This window comes from Lissotriton helveticus, chromosome 4_1 (assembly GCF_964261635.1).
Source record: "Lissotriton helveticus chromosome 4_1, aLisHel1.1, whole genome shotgun sequence".
Classification (NCBI taxonomy): Eukaryota; Metazoa; Chordata; class Amphibia; order Caudata; family Salamandridae; genus Lissotriton; species Lissotriton helveticus.
The window spans coordinates 311,316,628-311,334,403 of NC_136063.1; the positions used below are offsets into that span (position 1 = coordinate 311,316,628).

At 49.0% G+C, this 17,776-nt stretch overlaps 1 protein-coding gene across 1 annotated transcript in view; it reads right to left on the reverse strand.

Annotated features, from left to right (window-relative positions):
- DEPTOR (DEP domain containing MTOR interacting protein) overlaps nt 1-17,776 on the reverse strand; it is a 609,509-nt gene that overhangs the window by 204,274 nt on the left and 387,459 nt on the right. The gene's annotated exons all lie outside the window — the stretch shown is intronic.

Genomic DNA, 17,776 nt, shown 5'->3' on the forward strand with positions numbered 1-17,776 from the left:
GGTGGGTGGGGGCGACCTCGCCTGGAACAGGCTCAGCGGTCGCTCCCTACCCCTGCGCTCTGGCCCCTAAAGTAATGCGCCGGGAGGGCGGGTCACCTGGGTGGCGGGAGCGGGGCGGCCAGTGGGCAGGGGGGGCGGAGTCGGCTGGAGGTCAGTGGCGGGAAGGAGGGCTGAGGGCGGCTCAGCGGCGGCTGGGTCGTCCCGCGGCTGGGGGGGAAGCTAGCAGGTAGGGGAGAGCAGCAGAAGGGGGGGAAATAGGGAATAGGGAAATAGGGGTACAGAAGGTAAAGGGGCAAAGAGGAAGGTGAATACAGGAGACAGGAGGCATAAACCAGAAAAACCAATAGGCAAAGGGGAAAAAACGGAGGCAGCAGGAGGGGGGGAAACACTGACAGGCAACGCAGTCAGCAGGCAGCAGGCAGCGCACTGGTGGTCAGCGGGCAGGAGCAGCGGTGGGTGGGGGCGACCTCGCCTGGAACAGGCTCAGCGGCGTAGGACATTATTTTGGCCCACAACCGTTCTGCCAGGTAAATCAGAGGCGTCAGGTAAACATTAAAAAGCAGGGGGCTAAGAGTAGACCCGTATGGGACACCAGTGGTGAGGTTCCTAGGCATAGAAGCGTAAGGAGGCATCCAGACCTGTTGAGTCCTGTTGTCCAAAAATTATGTTACCCAGTCAAGTGCCAATCCGGAAATGCCTACTGCCGCCAATCTGGTGAGAAGTAGGAGGTGGGGCACCGTATCGAAGGCGGCAGAGAGGTCTAGTAAAATCAGAACCGCTCTGCCACCTCCATCCAGGCACTCCCGAATCGCCTCAGACATCTCAACCAGGGCCGTTTCGGTGCTATAGGTGGCCCTGAACCCTGACTGGGCCGGATGCAACGCCCGAGATGACTCAATGAAATGGTCTAGCTGGCGGAGGCAATTTTCTCACAAACTTTAGCCAGAGTTGGCAATAGTGAGATAGGCCGGAAGTTGGAAGGGACAGCCGGATCCAACCCAGTCTTTTTTAAGAGAGGAAGGAGTTTGGCTTGCTTCCAGCAAGACGGGACAGTGGCTGAAGAAAAAGAGAGGTTAACGATCTGAGTAACCTCACTGCACACAACCTCAGCCACCCCGCCAAGGGCTCTAGCAGGACAAGGGTCCAAAGGAGACCCTGATTTCAAAGCCTTCAGCACCGCCAGGATGTCAGACTCAGTAGGAAAAGAGAAGACATCAAACTTCTCATCTGGCTTGGGCATAAGGAGAGGTGGTAGAGCTGGTGAGGGCTTAAAACTGTCACAGGTAGCTAGTAGCTAGGATGGCCAACCTCTACCTCTATTACTTAGCTTTACATCACCTAGCCATCCATGACTGATTTAACGGGGGAAGGTCGGACCCGCCTACCGATTGGAACTATCCCATCTGGGATTCCCTCTAAGTCTATCCAAGGGCTCCCCCATCCTTAACTCCGCCTCGTCGGTGACAAAAATGTCTCTTTAAGCTTGGAAGTTGGTTTTGCGGCACACTCGTTGGGACACCAAACTCACACAACAAACACCTCTTTGGCATGGTACTTGGTTGAGGGAGATGGCGGCATTACAGTGCTTTGGGAACTGGGACCTTATTGAGATTTCACAAATCGAGGATATCTGGTCAGGACACCCATGCGATGATTTCAAGAACTTTAAGTCACTCCTGGGCCTACCCATACACAGTTCTATAAGTTCCTTCAATTGAGACACGCCCTTCAGTCTCACGTCCCACAAACTGACTCTCTTCCCGAGTTTAACCCCATTGGAGGCCAAGTTTCTGATGGGTAATCTGCTCAAAGGTGGAATCTCCCAAATCTATCGTACCTTGATTGTTAATACCCCGGGCACTCCAGACAACCTCAGAACCCGATGGGAAAGTTAGTTGTGACCCATTGAAGATGACGACTGGTCGACGTGCTGATGTCACCAAGGGTTATCACAATTTCCTCCAGACTGCAGTTGATTCAGACATATTACCTCAATAGCGCCTATCTCTCTCCAGCTCGGCTCCACCGAGCGGGACTCTTCTCTGAGCCTTTCTGTCCTTGCTGTGGTGGCCCCCGTCGATTTCTATCACATGGTTTTGTTATGCCCTGTGTTTGAAAACATCTGTGCTGCGGCAGTGGGAGAACTAACTGAAGTGCTTGGATGGGACTACTTTAATGCTTCTGTTGGGTGTCCTTGGGGGCTCCGGAGGAAAGAGGGCTAATCGATCCTTCCTGGGACTGGCCTTTACGGTCTCTAAAAGTGACATCGCCACTCGCTGGAAGTCCCCTTCTCCTTCCACCCTTTCACACTGGCGCAGAGGGGTGTAGTGGTGAGCACAGCAGAAAAACAGGTCTATGAGGCCAGGGGGTGTCCATTTAAGCACAGTCGAGTGTGAGGGAAATGGCTGGGCCAATAAGCTTGTTGTTTTGTTTAGAGCAAGGAGTTCTGATGTTATTATTGTTTTGTAACAATGTACTATATTAAATGAATGCCAATTGCCTGAGCAATTGCTGTGTATCAATGTCAAACAAGCAAATTGTCTTACTTTCCTCTCCCTAAAATTCAATAAAATCTGTTTAGTAAAAAAAAAAAAAAAAAAAAACAGTACAGGCTGCTATAGCAGGTCTGTATCAACAAAACAATTAAATCAACTTTAAACAAAGAAAACACACACATTTCTTATGGGTATAAATCTGGCATACAGCCACAGAAAACGAAACAGGAAGTGCTTAGTGATGGTCACTCCTTTATGGTCATGTGATCATGACCGGTGGCTTGGAGGGGTCAATCACAAGTTTTGATGCATGGGCTAAATCTGTCTATAAGGAGCAGTTGCTCATCCTGTGAGGCCTGGGACAAGGAAGACGGGCGAGGAAGGTAATGAACTTCTGCTTGCAATTGCACATATGTGAAAGTACCCTAAGTATAGTTACACATGTCTAAATGCTTATAGCTATAAATACTCACAGAAAGCTCTGACTGTCGCTGATTCCAACGATTACTCCTGGGATTTTTTTAGACTTACATGAAAATTATAAATTTACTCAAAACGTAGGTGTAAACCTACAAGAGTAAATGTAAATTATTATTTGTGAATCGGGCCAACAATGTAACATGTGCGTGTTCGAGACAAAGTGTATCAAAATACAAATATTTTCTGCCAGTCCGTTTCTCTATACGAGCACAGAGGACAGAACATTGTATTTATTTTTGTTTCTGCATTTCTCAGTTCTGAGAAAATGGAAAACTTTTTTTAAAGAACAAAAAAAAACATGCACATTCATTTTCCACCTGTATTGCTTCTGCCCAAGATCATTATTACAGAAAGTGACCTTGGCCTTCTGTTTACTTTCTTATTCAGCTCTTATTAAGCATGTGATACAAAGCAAAGAAATCAGAGCGCCAAAGTAAACAGCACATTAGAAAATGATATAAACTAATGGAGGAAAACAGCTTGACTCAAAAACACCAGGGATGGAAGAGTACATTAACTACACTTATATTTTCATGGTTCATCCCACAATCAGGGCACTGTGTACACGTGAGACGGACTGTGTCAACCAAAGGTGGGTGACAGACTCTGCGGGATCTTGAGAATGAGAATAAGAAGGGATGGCCTCCCACATGCCAGCTCCCACCTTTGCTAAGTGAAGCTCGCCCCAGCTGCCTTGTTGATCTTCATTAGGTCTCGGCAACGAGAACTATTGTCGCCATGTAAGCTCGCAAGGGAGTACAGAGCGGTGCACGAGCCGACCAGGGTCTGTGGACGCGCACACAGGCAGGCAGGCACACACCAGACAGACACAGACAGACACACGCACGCACACACACACACGCACACACACACACACACACACACCCTCCCTCTCTGCCGCCCCCCCCCCCTCTACCCCCACTCACCGGGCTCTTTCCCTCTGCAGCGGGTCAGTCACGGAAGCAGGCAGGCTCGGTGTCTTCTCCGGCGATCTTCAGCTGATGTGCACGCTCACGCTGCGTCTCCTGCGCGCCCACCACGCTGTTTCGCGCCCGTTGATCCTCAGCTTGTGATTACTACTCCTTCTAACCCGGAATCTAAATTACTATTTCTTGGTTCTCTAACTCCACTCTGTTGATTCGTAACAAACTGATATTCAGCACATTTCACAGTCTCGCTTTTGCTTCTCATGAATACAATAAGATTATTTTAAGCAATGTCTACCCTTCTTTTGGTTCTGTGCCTATTATGCTTCGGACTATAGAGTTTTAGAAAGTGTGGTGGAAGATTCCATGATATCAGCAGCGTGCACAGTGCAGAGTGAGTGTGCAGAGTGCAGAGTAGTGAGTGCAGAGTAGTGAGTGCAGAGTAGTGAGTGCAGAGTGAGTGTGCAGAGTGAGTGTGCAGAGTGAGTGTGCAGAGAGAGTAGTGAGTAGTGAGTGCAGAGTAGTGAGTGCAGAGTAGTGAGTGCAGAGTGAGTGTGCAGAGTAGTGAGTGCAGATGAGTGAGTGCAGAGTAGTGAGTGCGCAGAGTAGTGAGTGCGCAGAGTAGTGAGTGCAGAGTAGTGAGTGCAGAGTAGTAAGTGCAGAGTAGTGAGTGCAGAGTAGTGAGTGCAGAGTGAGTGTGCAGAGTGAGTGTGCAGAGTGAGTGTGCAGAGTAGTGAGTGCAGAGGAGTGAGTAGTGAGTGCAGAGTAGTGAGTAGTGAGTGCAGAGTAGTGAGTAGTGAGTGCAGAGTAGTGAGTAGTGAGTGCAGAGTAGTGAGTGCAGAGTAGTGAGTAGTGAGTAGTGTGTGCAGAGTAGTGAGTGCAGAGTAGTGAGTGCAGAGGAGTGAGTAGTGAGTGCAGAGTAGTGAGTAGTGAGTAGTGAGTAGTGAGTAGTGAGTGCAGAGTAGTGAGTAGTGAGTGCAGAGTAGTGAGTGCAGAGTAGTGAGTGCAGAGTAGTGAGTGCAGAGTGAGTGTGCAGAGTGAGTGTGCAGAGTGAGTGCAGAGTAGTGAGTGCAGAGTAGTGAGTGCAGAGTAGTGAGTGCAGAGTAGTGAGTGCAGAGTAGTGAGTGCAGAGTAGTGAGTGCGTAGTGAGTGCAGAGTAGTGAGTGCAGAGGAGTGAGTAGTGAGTGCAGAGTAGTGAGTAGTGAGTAGTGAGTGCAGAGTAGTGAGTGCAGAGTAGTGAGTAGTGAGTGCAGAGTAGTGAGTAGTGAGTACAGAGTAGTGAGTAGTGAGTGCAGAGTAGTGAGTAGTGAGTGCAGAGTAGTGAGTAGTGAGTGCAGAGTAGTGAGTGCAGAGTAGTGAGTGCAGAGTAGTGAGTAGTGAGTAGTGAGTGCAGAGTAGAGAGTGCAGAGTAGTGAGTGCAGAGTAGTGAGTAGTGAGTGCAGAGTAGTGAGTGCAGAGTAGTGAGTAGTGAGTGCAGAGTAGTGAGTGCAGAGTAGTGAGTGCAGAGTAGTGAGTGCAGAGTAGTGAGTAGTGAGTGCAGAGTAGTGAGTGCAGAGTAGTGAGTAGTGAGTGCAGAGTAGTGAGTAGTGAGTAGTGAGTGCAGAGTAGTGAGTGCAGAGTAGTGAGTAGTGAGGGCAGAGTAGTGAGTGCAGAGTGCAGAGTAGTGAGTGCAGAGTGCAGAGTAGTGAGTGCAGAGTGCAGAGTAGTCAGTGCAGAGTAGTGAGTGCAGAGTAGTGAGTAGTGAGTGCAGAGTAGTGAGTAGTGAGTGCAGAGTAGTGAGTGCAGAGTGCAGAGTAGTGAGTAGTGAGTGCAGAGTAGTGAGTGCAGAGTAGTGAGTAGTGAGTGCAGAGTAGTGAGTAGTGAGTGCAGAGTAGTGAGTGCAGCTGATGTGCACGCTCACGCTGCGTCTCCTGCGCGCCCACCACGCTGTTTCGCGCCCGTTGATCCTCAGCTTGTGATTACTACTCCTTCTAACCCGGAATCTAAATTACTATTTCTTGGTTCTCTAACTCCACTCTGTTGATTCGTAACAAACTGATATTCAGCACATTTCACAGTCTCGCTTTTGCTTCTCATGAATACAATAAGATTATTTTAAGCAATGTCTACCCTTCTTTTGGTTCTGTGCCTATTATGCTTCGGACTATAGAGTTTTAGAAAGTGTGGTGGAAGATTCCATGATATCAGCAGCGTGCACAGTGCAGAGAGAGTGTGCAGAGAGAGTGCAGAGTAGTGAGTGCAGAGTAGTGAGTGCAGAGTGAGTGTGCAGAGTAGTGAGTGCAGATGAGTGAGTGCAGAGTAGTGAGTGCGCAAAATAGTGAGTGCAGAGTAGTGAGTGCAGAGTAGTGAGTGCAGAGTAGTGAGTAGTGAGTGCAGAGTAGTGAGTGCAGAGTAGTGAGTAGTGAGTGCAGAGTAGTGAGTAGTGAGTAGTGAGTGCAGAGTAGTGAATGCAGAGTAGTGAGTAGTGAGTGCAGAGTAGTGAGTGCAGAGTGCAGAGTAGTGAGTGCAGAGTGCAGAATAGTGAGTGCAGAGTAGTGAGTAGTGAGTGCAGAGTAGTGAGTAGTGAGTGCAGAGTAGTGAGTAGTGAGTGCAGAGTAGTGAGTGCAGAGTGCAGAGTAGTGAGTAGTGAGTGCAGAGTAGTGAGTAGTGAGTGCAGAGTAGTGAGTGCAGAGTAGTGAGTAGTGAGTGCAGAGTAGTGAGTGCAGAGTAGTGAGTGCAGAGTAGTGAGTGCAGAGTAGTGAGTAGTGAGTAGTGAGTGCAGAGTAGAGAGTGCAGAGTAGTGAGTAGTGAGTGCAGAGTAGTGAGTAGTGAGTGCAGAGTGCAGAGTAGTGAGTGCAGAGTAGTGAGTAGTGAGTGCAGAGTAGTGAGTGCAGAGTAGTGAGTAGTGAGTGCAGAGTAGTGAGTAGTGAGTGCAGAGTAGTGAGTGCAGAGTGCAGAGTAGTGAGTGCAGAGTGCAGAGTAGTGAGTGCAGAGTAGTGAGTGCAGAGTGCAGAGTAGTGAGTGCAGAGTAGTGAGTGCAGAGTGCAGTGCAGCTATGTGCAGTGCAGTGCAGTGCAGGTGAGTGCAGTGCAGGTGAGTGCAGTACAGGTGAGTGCAGTGCAGTGCAGGTGAGTGCAGTGCAGTGCAGGTGAGTGCAGTGCAGTGCAGGTGAGTGCAGTGCAGGTGAGTGCAGTGCAGGTGAGTGCAGTGCAGGTGAGTGCAGTGGAGTGCAGTGCAGTGCAGTGGAGTGCAGTGCAGGTGAGTGCAGTGCAGGTGAGTGCAGTGCAGTGCAGGTGAGTGCAGTGCAGTGCAGGTGAGTGCAGTGCAGTGCAATGCAGGTGAGTGCAGTGCAGTGCATGTGAGTGCAGTGCAGGTGAGTGCAGTGCAGTGCAGGTGAGTGCAGTGCGGTGCAGTGCAGTGCAGGTGAGTGCAGTGCAGGAGAGTGCAGTGCAGGTGAGTGCAGTGCAGGTGAGTGCAGTGCAGGTGAGTGCAGTGCAGGTGAGTGCAGTGCAATGCACGTGAGTGCAGTGCAGGTGAGTGCAGTGCATTGCAGGTGAGTGCAGTGCAGTGCAGGTGAGTGCAGTGCAGTGCAGGTGAGTGCAGTGCAGTGCAGGTGAGTGCAGTGCAGGTGAGTGCAGTGCAGTGCAGGTGAGTGCAGTGCAGGTGAGTGCAGTGCAGGTGAGTGCAGTGCAGTGCACGTGAGTGCAGTGCAGTGCAGGTGAGTGCAGTGCAGTGCAGGTGAGTGCAGTGCAGTGCAGGTGAGTGCAGTGCAGGTGAGTGCAGTGCAGTGCAGGTGAGTGCAGTGCAGGTGAGTGCAGTGCAGTGCAGGTGAGTGCAGTGCAGTGCAGGTGAGTGCAGTGCAGTGCAGGTGAGTGCAGTGCAGGTGAGTGCAGTGCAGGTGAGTGCAGTGCAGTGTAGGTGAGTGCAGTTCAGTGGAGTGCAGTGCAGGTGAGTGTAGTGCAGGTGAGTGCAGTGCAGTGCAGGTGAGTGCAGTGCAGTGCAGGTGAGTGCAGTGCAGGTGAGTGCAGTGCAGGTGAGTGCAGTGCAGGTGAGTGCAGTGCAGTGCAGGTGAGTGCAGTGCAGGTGAGTGCAGTGCAGTGCAGGTGAGTGCAGTGCAGGTGAGTGCAGTGCAGGTGAGTGCAGTGGAGTGCAGTGCAGTGCAGGTGAGTGCAGTGCAGGTGAGTGCAGTGCAGGTGAGTGCAGTGCAGGTGAATGCAGTGCAGTGCAGGTGAGTGCAGTGCAGTGTAGGTGGGTGCAGTGCAGTGGAGTGCAGTGCAGGTGAGTGCAGTGCAGTGTAGGTGGGTGCAGTGCAGTGGAGTGCAGTGCAGGTGAGTGCAGTGCAGGTGAGTGCAGTGCAGGTGAGTGCAGTGCGTGCAGTGCAGGTGAGTGCAGTGCAGTGCAGGTGAGTGCAGTTCAGGTGAGTGCAGTGCAGGTGAGTGCAGTGCAGGTGAGTGCAGTGCAGGTGAGTGCAGTGCAGTGCAGGTGAGTGCAGTGCAGGTGAGTGCAGTGCAGGTGAGTGCAGTGCAGGTGAGTGCAGTGCAGGTGAGTGCAGTGCAGGTGAGTGCAGTGCGTGCAGTGCAGATGAGTGCAGTGCAGGTGAGTGCAGTGCAGTGCAGGTGAGTGCAGTGGAGTGCAGGTGAGTGCAGTGCAGGTGAGTGCAGTGCAGTGGAGTGCAGGTGAGTGCAGTGCAGTGCAGGTGAGTGCAGTGCAGTGGCATGCAGGTGAGTGCAGTGCAGGTGAGTGCAGTGCAGGTGAGTGCAGTGCAGTGCAGGTGAGTGCAGTGCAGGTGAGTGCAGTGCAGGTGAGTGCAGTGCAGTGCAGGTGAGTGCAGTGCAGGTGAGTGCAGTGCAGGTGAGTGCAGTGCAGTGCAGGTGAGTGCAGTGCAGGTGAGTGCAGGTGAGTGCAGTGCAGGTGAGTGCAGTGCAGGTGAGTGCAGTGCAGGTGAGTGCAGTGCAGGTGAGTGCAGTGCAGGTGAGTGCAGTTGAGTACAGTGCAGGTGAGTGCAGTGCAGGTGAGTGCAGTGCAGTGCAGGTGAGTGCAGTGCAGGTGAGTGCAGTGCAGTGGAGTGCAGGTGAGTGCAGTGCAGTGCAGGTGAGTGCAGTGCAGTGGCATGCAGGTGAGTGCAGTGCAGGTGAGTGCAGTGCAGTGCAGGTGAGTGCAGTGCAGGTGAGTGCAGTGCAGTGCAGGTGAGTGCAGTGCAGGTGAGTGCAGTGCAGGTGAGTGCAGTGCAGTGCAGGTGAGTGCAGTGCAGGTGAGTGCAGTGCAGGTGAGTGCAGTGCAGTGCATGTGAATGCAGTGCAGTGCAGGTGAGTGCAGTGCAGTGCAGGTGAGTGCAGTGCAGGTGAGTGCAGGTGAGTGCAGTGCAGGTGAGTGCAGTGCAGGTGAGTGCAGTGCAGGTGAGTGCAGTGCAGGTGAGTGCAGTGCAGGTGAGTGCAGTGCAGGTGAGTGCAGTTGAGTGCAGTGCAGGTGAGTGCAGTGCAGGTGAGTGCAGTGCAGTGCAGGTGAGTGCAGTTGAGTGCAGAGTGGTGTGTATTGACAATGTAAATGACAATGCCATTTATTTATGATTTAAAGAAAAAAAAAAAGAAATGTCATGAGCAATGCCAATAGCTCTACCTTTAATGATGCCGAGACCATTGCATTGTAAATGCTTGTTTTTACACTGTTATCGTTCTCATGGCCCTTTTTACACTGTTGTTATCGTTCTCATAGCCCTTTTTACACTGCTGTTATCTTCCTAGTATTTGCTGTAGATAGCCATTTCTGTTGTAACATTGTATCCTTGCCTTTAACATTGAATCTAGCTGTTTAACTCTGTTTCTCCTTCTGAATAGCCATTAACTTTGTATTTTTTAGCAGAACAGTACTCTGTTTTTACTTGCCCTTTTAACCTGTTTGCTTGGCAATTTGTGTTTTATGGATTTCTCCGCTGCTCCCCCTGCCGCCACTCGCTGCTCCCACTGTTTTTCGCTCACTTACCGCCTCCCAGCGCCCCTCCGTCCTCTTAGGACCTACTTAATGAAGGCCGCAGGGTGTCCATGCAGCCGGAGCGCCGCCCGCGTGCAAAAGGCAAACCCATTGCACCCGTCCAACCTGGATCACGCCTAGCACCATGACTCCTGGTTCTCTCGCCACCAACGAGCTCCATGCTGTGGTCCTTGCAACAACAACTGCTGCCACACCTCGTCTCGATCTAATGTAGGGCCTTTTGCCAGCCGCACTGCTTCTCTGTCTGTATCACCGGGGCACCCACTTGCTCGCCAACCACTTCCAATACAGAGCATTCCCACTGCCTCCTGCTCAATGCACCATCTCTATGCAAAGACACCATTGAAATCTGGGACACAATCTTCTCCCTCACTCCCAGCATCATCTTCCTTACAGAGACCTGGCTCAACCCCGCATTGGCACCTGACACTGCCTCTTCAATGCCCAACGGCTACAAGATAACGCACCAAGTCTGTGTCAACAAACATGGAGGTGGCATCAGCATCATCCACAAGAAAGCCATACACTGCACCACCACCGCAGACAATGCCACCCCGATCATGGACCATCGCAACTTCCAACTCCCACACCGATGGCAAAATCGCCTACAGACTTTCCAGACCTCACCGCAGCTTCTGCAACGCCATCCCTGATTTCACTGCACAGCTCACCATCAACTCCAAGCACTACACCTTCCTTGGAGAACTCAATTTCCACCTCGACGACTGTGACAACACCACCAAACTCCTCGAAAGCATTAACACCCTCTGCCCCAGGCAACTATTCACCAACCCCACGCCCAATCTCGACCCCATTCTCACAGCCAGCAACATAGTCAAGTATGGTCACATCACCAAACCCACCTAAATAGACCATGCCTTCTTCCATTTCACCATCACAGGTTCTCCGGGCACCACAGCCAAACCGCCCAGTACCCCTCACCAAAGGTGGAACAAAGTATCAGAGAGCCAATGGACCAATGCTCCCAACTTCTCCTACCCAAATATCTCAACCGACCTAGATTAGGCTGTCAAGAACTACTCTGCCTGGTTCACCAATTGTGCCAACGGAGACGCCCCATCAAGCCCACAAAATCTAATAGATCCTTCACACAGGGCGGCTGGTAGACCATGGAGCAAAGAAGTACAAAACTCAACTGCATGCAACTGGAAAGAATATGGCACACTAGCAAGGACAGTACAGACCGAACATCGTACAATACATCGCACTATCAATACCATCAATCCCTAAAAAGGACAAAAAGAGTACCATTGCCAAACGCATTGAGGCAAGTCTCAAACACAGCAAAGAGCTATTTAACATCGTCAGAGAGTTCTCCAACCCTCAACCTCTGAAATCTTCATCACCCCCTCCCAATAACTGTGCAACTCCCTGGCAGACTACTTCCAGGACAAGCTCTCCAACATCTATCAAAAATTCAAGCCCCAAGTTACCGCCACTGACATGCACATCACTCCCACAGAGGGAACTCTTGACCACCTGCTAACCACCTGGAACCATCTCCCCACTCATAAGACCACCGCCATCATGAACTCTGTCCAATCAGGAGTACCGATGGACCCCTACCGTGACTACCAAAGCACCGAAACTGCCCTCATCACTGCCACCGATGAAATCAGAGCCATTCTTGACCAAGGATAAAAAACAACCCTGACCCTTCTCGACCTCTCAGAAGCTTTTGACACTGTTTCCCACCACACGCTTATCAAGAGACTCCACCACACCGGAATCCATGAAGACACCCTCATCAGAAGAATGCAGAAAATCTGCATGCCTACCTACACCTCAGAACACAAAAGCATCATCTGCAGCGTCCGGCTCATCACTCAGCCCACCCTGTTCAACACCTCCATGACCCACTTGGCTGACATCATCAGAACCCATGGACCAAACATCCTATCCTACGCTAACGAAACCCAGCTCATCCTCTCGCTATCAGAAGAGCCCTTCACCACGAGGAACAACTTCCACAGGTGCATGACGAGCATTGTAGATTGGATGAAAGACAACTGCCTGAACCTCAACACAGAAAAAACAGAAGTACTGATCTTCGGGAACAACATCTCCACCCTGGTGGCCGCCCGAACTAGGTCCCTCACCCACACCAACAGACAATGCCCACAACCTTGGCATCATCCTGGACAGGAAACGCACCATGAAAAACCAGAGCAACACAATCTCCTCCACCTGCTTCCTCAATCTTCCAATGCCCCGCAAGATATTCAAATGGCTCCAGGTCAACACCAGAAGAACCGTCACACAAGCCATAGTCACCAGCCAGCTAGACTACGGCAACTCACTCTACGCAGTATTCAACTTGCACCTCCTGAACAGACTACAGATCATACAGACTTCTGCGGTCAAACTCATCCTCAACCTCCTCAAGCGGACCCACATTATTCCTCACCTCAAGCAGCTCCACTGGCTACCCATTCAGAAGAGATGCTACTTCAAGATACTGATTCACAAATACAGTGCACTGCACAACAAAGGACCAGCATACATCAACCATCGCCTGAATTTCCACCAACCCTCCAGACAACTCTACTCAGCCTCCCTCCACCTTTCTCCTACCCCTCGCATATGTCGAAGCTGAAGTGGCGGTTGTTCCTTCTCCTACTGTGTGGTCAAGTCCTGAAACGACCTCCCTTTTCACCTCTGGACCTCACCTTTGCTACTGGAATTCAGGAAAGGACTCAAGACCTGGCTGTTCGACTGAGCTTCCGTAGCAAGATCCTCAATGCCAGGATACCCTCATGGGTGATTAGCTGCGCTTTACAAGTCATGCTTGATTGATTGATTGAAGGACATACTTTTTTTAGTGCTTTGAAGTAGAGGGAAGGAGATGAGCTCTATGGTTTCTGTCTTCGATGGACTCATCTTTAGGCTTAGATGAAATGATGGATAATCCGATGTCACTGCTCTGAGGAGCAGACATGAGTGTGTGGAGTAGGATTTCACCTTAGAGCTGAGGAAATGTGTGGCCCAAAATGTAAAATATTTGAAGGTAGATAAGCAGACCAGTTTGAACTAGATGTATTTCCAGAGAGCCAGTGTGAAGCCATTCTATCAATATAATCCACTGATGAGAGCAACTACAGTTGTTTCAAAAACAGAAAGACACTTGTATTGAAGCAACCATGTGCTACAGTAAAGTAAAGGAGTCTTCAGATATTCTGTGAAAACAGTTCCATGCACCATGGTTTTAGGAGAGAACACAAAGCATGTCTGGTTCCCCCTCGGAGTTTAACACCACATGGCAGAGCCTATCTTTGTACTTGTCCTAGCATCAACAAATGTTATGCCAGCTTCCACTGTCTACGTTGTTCCGGACACGGCATTCAGAGGTGAATGCTCTATTGTTCTGGAGCTTTCCTGCTTCTCTCCCCAACAGAACTTTATTGTCTGCTCCAGTAAATCATTCTAAAGGAGTGGCCAGGGACCAGAGTTAAACTCACAGGGTTTCCAGGTACTTGAGCTCAAAGCATCAAGACGGCACAGAGACTGCTCCAGTGGCCAGCATCAGAGGACATGCAAAGCAGTCATAGGAGCAAATGGATGTCCTTCTGAAATCTTTGGCATGATAGATTTTCAGCTGATATTTTCACTTTATTTGGTATTTCTAAACATTTGTGACTTGAACTTTTAAACACCTAACCAAAAGAATACATATATTTCTCAAGCACCTTATACAGACGGGCTATCCGGAAATTTCCCAAAAGTTGGGTGATGGCCACCAAGTTGAAAGAATCTGTGAATCAAGCATAACCAGTGAGAGTCTTTCTGGGGCACGTTTTCTCTGTTCCTTTGGTTCTTCTTGTTGCTACCACAAATAACCGACTGACAGAGGCTAGTCAGAAGGCATCCCTTGTTAGCTTAACTCCGAGCCTTTAAGGGGCTGCAATATGAGCTGCAATGCAGAATGGGTTGTAACTATATAGCTACAAGAGGTAGTCATTAAAACCACTGAGAGCAAATTAAAACTAATCCGATTAAGGAGCTGGTCTGGATCCATGGTACAAAACAAATTAAAGACTGGAAAAAGTGCAATATTTCTATCTCTACGACTGATTCTCGCCTTTAGAAATAACTCTGTATAAATCCCATAAGTCCAACTCTGACAAAAATCCAGAAATTGATACAGGCACACTTGAAGCTGTCAGAATTTGATTATGGCCTAGTAGAATAACGGTAAACTGTGATTTGCAGAAACAAAACATGGGGACACCCCCAAAAATGTTTGTTAACCTCTTCGATGCTGATGACGGAACCGCTCCGTCATCAGCCGCGGTGGCGCTGTGCTGATGACGGAGCGGCTCCGTCATGGCCTGCCCGACGCGCCTACGCGGCACTGATTTTGCGCCTGCACGGCGCGTTCTATTGAGCGGGCGGGGCCATGACGGAACCGCTCCGTCATCAGCACAGCTCACCCGAGGCTGGTGACGGAGCGGTTCCGTCACCAGCGTGTGAGCGCCGCGGAATAGCCGCCGCAGCGAAGGTGTTAAACACTGAAAATTTATAGTCAGAGCAAGCCTGGTTCTGTAAAAAGTATTTAGCCTTTTTAGGTTTCGCATGCACAGAGTTTGGATTTAATATATCTTAAAAGGGCGCTCTTATTAGTTCCCAAAAGCCGAATTACTGTGTTCATTCGCTTTTGTGACTAACTTTTCTTTTTTTGTTAACTTCCCTTGGCTGCATGCATTTACGATACTTCTACTAAAGCTGTTCACATTGTTTAAGCCCCATTCACTGTCAAGATAAGACAGTGAATGGAAAAGGCAGACAGCTTCTAACAGTATGCTGGAATACTTGCTTTTTATTACTTAGTTGTGTAAAGTAGAAGCTTTAGCCTGAGAACATGTGGGACATTTCCTATTCCTTCCTCAGTACCTTTGTTTTGCACATTGACGTATTATCGGATTGATTTTTTCAACTTAATCTATTTAGTCATTATGATCAAATTCAAAATGTTTTAATAAACATTGCAAGTTAAAAATAAAATTATTATGGAAGAGCTATGCTATATTTTACAACTAAACAGGCAGCTACAAGTGCAGTTACCTTGCAGACAACAACAGGATCATGATTGGAATGGTGCAGCAGGTGCATTAGCACTGGGCCCAAAAGTTGTCAGAAATCCTCTAAACACATAATATTGCTATATTTGACTACTAAACAGGCAGTCACAATTGCAGTCGCCATGCAGGTAATAGGGGCTTGATTTGAATGCTGCAATAGACATAGCAGCACTGGGGCCAAAATCTATAGGGACCCCACTAAACCCAGAGTATTGCAAAAATGTGAAACTAAACGGGCAGGTACACGTGCAGTTACCTTGCAGACAACAGGGTCATGATTTCAATGGTGCAGCAAGTGCAGTGACACCAGGACCAAAAGCTCTAGGCACCCCACGAAACATCTATAATAGAGATATATTACTACTAAGCAGGCAGTCACAAATGCAGTTATCTAGCAAGCGCTAGGGTGATGATTTCAATAGTGCAGCATGTGCAGTGGCACCGGGACCAAAAGCTCCAGGCACCCCACTAAACATGTAAAATTGCTGTATTGTATCCCTAAATAGGCACCCACAAGTGCAATTACCATGCAAACAACAGGGTCATGATTTGAATGGTGCAGCAAATGCAGTGGCACAGGTCCCTACAGTTGTCAGAACTCCTCTAAACTTCAAATATTGCTATATTTTACTACTATACAGGCAGACACAATTGCAGTTATCTTGCAGTTTAAAGCAGCTTGATTTGAAAGATACAGAAGGTGCAGTGGCACCGGGGCCAAAAGCTCTAGGGATCCCCATTAAATGCAGAATATTGCTACGTTTTACTACTAAACAGGCAGTCACAAGTGCAGTTAGCTAGTAGACACTAGGGAAATGATTTCAATGGTGCTGCAGGTGCAGTGGCACAGGGGGCAAAAGTTGTCATAAGTCCTCTAAACACCAAATATTGCTATATTTAACTACTAAATAAGCAGTCACAAGTGAAGTTACATTGCAGGCACTAGGGTCATGATTTAAATGGTGCATTAGGTGCAGTGACACCAGGGCCTAAAGCTCTAGGAACCCCTCTAAACCTCAAATATTGCAATATTTTACTACTAAGCAGGTCAGACACAAGTGCAGTTAACTTAAATGCAATAGGGTCATGATTTGAATCGTGCAACAGGTGCAGTGGCACTGGGGCCAAAAGTTGTCATATCTCCTCTAAGCACCAAATATTGCTCTATCTTACTACTGAACAGGCAATCACAAATGTAGTTATCGTTCAGGCACTAGGGGAATGATTTGAATGGTGCAGCATGTGCAGTGGCAGTGGGCCCAAAAGTTGTAAGAACTCATCTAAACACATAATGTTGCAATTAAATCAAATAATTCCATTATTTTCCTCTTTCATTTAATTTTTCAAAATGTTGCTATTGCGTACCAGCACTATACCACTTGCAACAGCACAACATATTGCATTTTTGTACATGAACAAGTTATAACACTTTAACAGACTTTCTGTAACTTAAATTGTACAACTACTCAGCAAGCTACAACTTACAACAAATAACAGCGTATTATTCAGCAAATAGGTGATCTAATGCATTTACAAATGCTTGTTTCTTCAGTCACATGGATATCAATAGCTGATTAAGGCAAAAATACACATGGTCCAACACTAATTTGAAGTAGTATGGAAAGAAATCACAAAATAACTCCATGACCCACTGAACTCACCATGTATATGATTTCCTTCCCCTAAGCACACCTTAACCCCCATAAAGCCCAACTCCCACCTTACTGCCATAAATGCGGCCCTCGGGCACATCACAAACCATTGCATCAGGTCCCTGGGGAAATGTTTGCGAGCACTTAGGCCTTAGGAATCCTTCATTACCCCAAATATGGAGGCATCCTGCAGGACTGTGTCCAGCACCACATCAAAGGAAATGAAAACAATGGGATGACCCCTGTGTCAACAGGAGGCCTTAATCTCAAAAGGAGAGACACCAAATAAAAGGTTACAAATAGAATGTGAGGTGGAGATCTTTTAAGGTAAAGCACAGACGTGCCAGAAGTTGGTTAAAACCTTATGAAAGATTGGTTCCTACCACTCGTCTGCCTCTCTCGAATGCAAGGCTTGGATCTTAGACATCAGACTACCTATCACATAGCTCCAGTCCATCTCCAGTGATTGATGCCTAAGTAAACGCCTGGCACAGTCCTTTGCTACACCAGAATTCAGTGCACTGGGCAGCAGTGCAGGGTCAGCTTTATAACTGGAATCTGTTATATGCAATCTAGGGTACAGATGTTCATAGTGCAGACACAGGGCTTATGTGTCTGGTGGTCCACGGACTGCCAGACTCACGGTGGCGAAGCTGTGGCAGTCCAGCCACCACCGCACCGGTGCTCTGACCGCCCCATTACGAGTAGGGCGGTCGGACCGCCATTGCACCGCCACAGCCACCAGGGATCAGAGATCCCTGGCAGTGATGCGGCGGTCTTGAGGCTACAATATGCTTGGAGGGTCCGCAGCGGTCACGCCAAGCATATCACGAGTTTCATCTGCACCACGGTATTCGTAGTGGTTCCTCCTCCATGAAAACTGTGGCGGAGAGGAAACAAAGGGTCCTACAGGGCCCCCTGTTGCCTCTGGGCATTGGGGTGCTTGCTGTGTGCAGGCACCCCAGTACCTGCACGGCATGGACTACATCAGTCCATGCTGCGCAGGTACTGCCTTTGACATTCCCATTGCAGTGCCTATTTCATAGGCACTGCCGTGGGAATGCCACAGAATCGCCTGCCACTGACTGAAAAAATCATTATCTGGTGGGTGTGAGCACACTGGTTTGACAGTCCGGGAGGGGGGCTGTGGCATGGCA